The sequence below is a fragment of the Arvicola amphibius genome, chromosome 9 (assembly GCF_903992535.2).
Source record: "Arvicola amphibius chromosome 9, mArvAmp1.2, whole genome shotgun sequence".
In the NCBI taxonomy this organism is placed as follows: Eukaryota; Metazoa; Chordata; class Mammalia; order Rodentia; family Cricetidae; genus Arvicola; species Arvicola amphibius.
The window spans coordinates 69976119-69982118 of record NC_052055.2 but is presented as its reverse complement, the minus strand read 5'-3'; the positions used below and the strand labels follow the sequence as shown (position 1 = coordinate 69982118).

At 55.9% G+C, this 6000-nt stretch overlaps 1 protein-coding gene across 1 annotated transcript in view; it reads left to right on the top strand.

Annotated features, from left to right (window-relative positions):
- The first annotated feature begins 887 nt into the window (after positions 1 to 887).
- The window catches only part of Tfeb (transcription factor EB), a 51992-nt gene continuing 46879 nt past the window's right edge, over positions 888 to 6000 (top strand). The window contains exon 1 of the mRNA XM_038343963.2: positions 888 to 1121. The gene's annotated coding sequence lies outside the window, so the exon portion shown is untranslated. The remainder of the gene's footprint in view (positions 1122 to 6000) is intronic.

Here is a 6000-nt window from a genome sequence, read left to right as displayed (position 1 = left end):
CATTTGGGAGGCAGAGGTAGAAGGATCTCTGTGAGTCTGAGGCCAGCCTGGACTACAGAGTGAGTTCCAGCATAGCCAAGGCTACACAAAGAAATCCTGTCAACAAAAACAAACAAACAATATATATGTTATTTTTATGCATTAGCACACATTTTTTAAATAAACTACAGTTCTGCTTCATACGGGCTTGTTCTAAAATAATAATAATTAATAGAACAGCAATTATCATTATTATTTAACAAAACAGTCAAAAGTCTCTAAGTGGAGGTTCCTAAAGGATAAGGTAACTCCTCAGTCTGCTGCTGGCAATCCTGAGAGTGAACACCTTGGCATAAACCAGGAGGGACCACCTAGGACCCTCTATCTTTCTCACATTCCTGGAAAAGAAGCTTGGTACTGGTCCTTTCACAAGATGTCATAATGTAGTAGATCCTACCTCGGGACACCACTGATAGAGAGGAGAAAGAAAATCTGAAAAGGGGAAAAAGGGGACAAACTTTTAAAGTCAAAAGTTGATTCCTGCCGGGCGGTGGTGGCGCACGCCTTTAATCCCAGCACTCGGGAGGCAGAGGCAGGCGGATCTCTGTGAGTTCGAGACCAGCCTGGTCTACAAGAGCTAGTTCCAGGACAGGCTCCAAAGCTACAGAGAAACCCTGTCTCGAAAAACCAAAAAAAAAAAAAAAAAAAAAAAAAAAAGTTGATTCCTTGGGACCTCGGCCAGCAGAGTAGAACTGCAAATCCCGGCGAGCCCCGCGCGGCGGCGGCAGGGACTACGTTTCCCAGCGGGCGCCGCGGGAGGCCTCCGGGGGCGGTCCGCAGGGGGCGGGTGCTGCCCTCTGCCGGGCTCAGCGGGAAGTGGGCGCGGAGTGACAGCCGTAGCCCGAGCGCCGGGCGCGGGGCTAGGTGACAGCGGAGGCGGCAGCCGCGGGCGGGACGCAGAGAACGGCGACGGCGCCGACGGCGGCGGGAAGGGCGGACGGGGCGGGTCTGGCTGGTGGCGCGTAGCCTGAGGAGCCCGAAAGCGGGCGGCGGGCGAAGATCGGGGGTCGGGCACCCGAACTTGAGACAAGTTGCCGGAACCATAGGGCGCCGGCGGCGGACAGATTGACCTTCAAAGCGAGGTGAGCAGGACTAGGGGGCAAGGGATGCACGGGGAACTGGGGGACGCCAGCTCTGTACTTTCCATCCTGTGGGTGCCCGAGACAGGTGGGGTGGGTGGATGGGGGTACAGACGAGCAGGACAGGGTGCACTGCATCGCCACCCATCCGCAGCCGGTGCAGCCCTGGGTACCCAGCGCGTGGCCGGAGCGGTGCGGCTCGTCAGCCGGGGAGCCCCTCGGGCCCCTCCCTTCAGGTCGGGTAGGGGGCCGCCTCCCCGCGACCTTATGTAACCGGAGCGGGAGTGGCTGGGGCGGGCACGGGCCTTCCTGGCCCGGGGAAGCTGAGTGGAGCTGGGGCGGGAGGCGCACGAGTAAACTTGCAATAAGTTTTGAGGGACGCTCGGGGCCCTCAGCTCGCTCCCCCTCCCCCGATACGGCGGGGGCGGGGGGCTCGGGGGAGGGAGTCCGAGGCCCGGGGAGGTGTGCAAGCACCAAGGCCGGCGGGGCCAGGCCCAGCCTGGATGGTCGCGGGGGAGTGGGAGGGCCGGCGAGGCGCCACGCCCCGTGGGCTGGGCTGCTGTGTCCGGGGATGGTGTGGACGTCCCATCCCTCTCTTCCTCCCTCTGTGCCTCCCTCCCTCCTTGATCTCTTGCAGAAGACACCCCGATTTCAGCCCCTGGTGTCCCTGGCAAACTTTTCTCGCCTTATCCCACCACCCTAGGGAACCCCAACTCGGGTTGCACCTTCTGTGGGTCTCGCTTTCTGCTTCCTTGAACTTCCAGTTGTCTGCCCTCCTCCCTGAGCCACCCTCCTGGTCCCCGATTCCGGAAAATACGCCCCCTTTCCCCTGTCTGTCCCCTTCACTCTGAACCGTCCAACCCCAGGCTAGCTCGCCCCGGGCTCCAGGTCAGTGCCTTCGTCTCCCCCACCCCCAACTCCGGACCCCGTCGCTCCTTCCGCCCAGCGCCTCCTGGAAGAGAGCTGGCGGATGCCACCTGGGTCCCCGCCCCTCGGCCCCCGTCGTGCTCTGGGTTCTGGCTTCACGCACCGCTGCCCGGAGCTGCTCGGGGCTGCGCGAGCAGGTTCGCGCCGCAGCCGCCTGGCGCGCCCCAGCCCCGCGCCCTGGAGAGGAAGGGAGGACGCCCCCCCCCCCCGGGTGGGGCTAGTCTGTGCCAGCGCTCTCCCGGCCCCCGCCCTCCATTCTACGCCTGCCCCTCACCGCGGTGCCCTTCCCCAACGTGCGTCAGCTTTCGCTCGTCCTGCAGAGGACTATTCGGTGTGACAGTTGCAGGACTAAACTTGGGTGTTCGGTTCACTGGGGAAATGTGGGCTCCACGGACCGGGAGTGAGGGACTGCTTGATGCAGCAGGGAAGGGGAGCCTCTAGGACGTGTCCTGAGGTTCCTACACCCTCCCTGGCCCGGATTTCGCTGGCCCAGACCAGGCACTGTTGGGGGGTGAGGTGGGGGCAGATCTCCAGTTTCCTCTAGGGCGGCCAGGTGCAGATACTGGCAGATCCAGACGCGGAGGTCAGGCTCGATGGCCCGCTCCCTTCGTAGCTGCTTGGTGCCCCGCTGGGGAGCCAGTCTCCGGTCTCCAGGCTCTACTCCCCCGCAGCGCCCAGTCTGGAGTGAGAGCCAGCCTTAGTAACTGGCCAGTGAAGAGAGGTAGTTGGGTGGGGGAAACGTTGCTGCCTCTGGAGCTTTTACTGTTCCTCAGTTTCCCTCGGCTCTTTTGGCTCCCTTCTTTAGGCTTGCCTCAGTTATAGGAGAGTTGAGAAGGAGAGCGTGTGATGAAAGGCAGGTCTGTTTGGGGGTTCTCCTGCGTGAGAGAAGCCGATATGGCTTATACTTTACAGGGCTTGTTACAGCTGAGTGCTAATTCTCTGTCCGCCTAGGAGGTGGAGCTAGATGGAGACCCAGGTCTCTTGGCTCCAGGCCCCATGGAATGCGGCAAGGTACATCTGACGTGAGCATTGACTCCACAGAGAGCCGACTGCATTTAGGGCCGATGGCCCGGTGACTCAGTAAGAGGTGGGCCGGGAGTGAGCCAGGGGAGAGTTCATTCAAGCACCGCTGGGGGATGTGCAGTGTGTCTGCCCATCCCATCACCAGGGAGCCGCCACCTGCCCCCACCCCATTTCCTGGACGCCGGGAAGTAGGTGGGAGGGGACCTACCCTCTAGCCTGGCTGCCCTTTGAGGGTCTGGCTTCTGGCCCTGATCTCTCTTAGGCTCTGTTTATGGTTGCAATTGCATCGTTAGCTAGGGTTTATAGAGTTACTTAGCACCTGCCCCCACAGGGAGTGGCCCAGCCTCCCTTCCCTCTGGCTTCTCTTCCTTTTCAAAGTCAAGTTGGTTTTTGCAGGCAGCAGGGGTTTCCCCAACCACAGCTGACATGAAAGCCAAGTTGAGACTTTGTCCTGGGGATGGAGGGCAGGGGACACTTGGGGCTGCCATGGAAATGAGTTGGCCTTCTAGTGTGTGTGTTGGGGGCGGGAGGTAGGAGGTAGAGGAAGTTCAGATCCTCGGAGCTTCCAGAAGCATCCCTGTCTTGGGCTGCGAAAGGACCGAATAGAAATAGGATCATCTGTTGCACCACTGTGAGGACCAGGTGCAGAGACCTACATGGTGAGCTTGTGTAATGGATGTGGACGTGTTCATGGATTGTGAAGATGGCCGTCTCTGACAGTAAGGAGAATACAGCACTGTGTTAATCACAATAGCTAAATGCCACCAGAGGCAGACTGTAGTAAGACCTTGCTGCAAGCAATAGCTGCCAGCACCGAATGTATCTTGCATCAGGGTAGGAATTCTTGTTTTTGTTACATTGATTCAGAGAAGTTAAGTAAATTGTTGGAAACCACACTGGAGTAGAGGGCTGGGGTTCTAACCCAGGCTCAACCAATTCCAAGAACCACGTCTTTAATTCCTGAAGACCACACCAGTGTTTGTCAGAAGTTCTTTTTTCTTGTTCTTTTTATTTATTTATTTATTTATTTATTTATTTATTTATTTATTTATTTATTCAGTTGTTTCAGGACAGGCTTCCTTCCTTCCTTCCTTCCTTCCTTCCTTTCTTTCTTTCTTTCTTCCTTTCTTCCTTTCTTTCTTTTCTTCTTTTTTGAGACAAGGTTTCTCTGTAGCTTTGGAGCCTGTTCTGGAACTAGCTCTTGTAGATCAGGCTGGCCTCGAACTCACAGAGATCCTCTTGCCTCTGCCTCCCGAGTGCTAGGATTAAAGGCGTGCGCCACCACTGCCTGGCACAAGATAGGGTTTCTTTGTTCAGCCCCGGCTATCATAGAACCCCCTTTGCAGACCAAACTGGCCTCGAACTCAGAGCTCTACCTGCCTTCGCTTCCTGAGTGCTGGGATTAAAGGTGTGAGCCACTACCACCTGGCCAGAAGTTCTTTTAAATTTTTTTTTATTTCTGTGTATTTGTATGAGGCTGTGTCCACAGAGTGCAGTTCCCACAGAGGTCAGAAGAGGGCATCAGATCCCCTGGAGCTGGAGTTCCAGGCACTTTTGAGCTACCGGACAGGATGCTGGGAACTTACTGAAGGAGATCTTACCCACTGAACTGTCCCTTCTGTGGATGGAGTGTGTGCTGGAGAGCTGTCTCTGCAGTCAGCAGCGAGGAGCAGTGGCTGCTGGAGGGCCTGAAGTTCAATTCCCAGCACCCCCATGGCACCCACATAGCTGTCACGATTCCAGTCCTGTGGGGTCGGATCCCTCTTATGGCCTCCTTGGGAGCTGCACACATGTAGTACACAGACATACGACCACGCGTAAAATGCGAATTAAAAATCTAAAAACTAATTATAAAAAATAGTGAATTTTTTCAAAGAGGGCATGATAATTTGGGGCATTTCTTTTTGCTGCTCAGGGACTACACTTGTCTCCAGGCCTCCTTTCTGAGCTGCTGAGCTAGGTCTCGGGGAGACCTTATCCTGGGAGGAAATAGGTCAGCAGGACCTTGTTGGTCTCCCTGGAAAGCTCATTCATCCCAGGCAGGGGAGGCTAGCCTTCTGGGTGTGTGGCTCCGACCGTGGACAGCATGCCCTTTAAGCTACAGTACATCAGTACATCAGTAAGGATGTGTTTCATCAGATGTGGAGGAAAGGCAGCGGGGCCTTTGATTGAGAAAGTCACAGGGAACCTGGAGTCCAGAGACGTGACACCATCAACAGCTATCTGGGTAGCTGCTCAGCCTCCTTGTGGCTGTTGAGGAACACTAATCATTGTTGGTTCAATCCAGGAATGGCTGTTTACAGGTCTCTACCTCAGGCACCAGGACAAGCTTCAGAACGGGAGGTTGTGGGTGGCAGAAGACCTGGGGACTGATGGAGGCCCTGGAATCAAGGCTGGCTCACGTGTCCCATCTTGTCAGGACGTAACCCCAGCCACCATGTATTCAGCACTGTACTGGATGAATGTGGGGCCAGGCTGCCTGGCTTGGAGTCCCAGCTCTGTCACTTACCACTGTGGGACCCTGAGCAAGGGTTTTGAATTTTAGCAGCCCACTGTACCCTTCCTTCCACAACTAAGAGGTGTACGCTCTACCTGTCTACGTAAGAGCCAGGGCCAAGTGTGTCGATGCCCTGGATACACAGTGCACTCAGAATCACAAGCACACTCAACTCTTGTGGCTCTTTCATTTTTTCATTTCTCAGTTTTAAGTGAGAAACAGGCCTAAAGTGCTCCAGGACAGGGAAAAAAAACCGTGGACGGGCTGGGGATACTTACGTAGCTCAGCTGATAGTGTAGTTACCAAGCATGCGGGAGGCCCTGGGTTTGATCTCTGATCCCAGATATGCTGGGTACGGTGGCACACACCTGTAATCCCAGCATTTGAGAAGTGGAGAATCAGAAGTTCAAGGTCATCCTCTGCTAGAATAGTGAG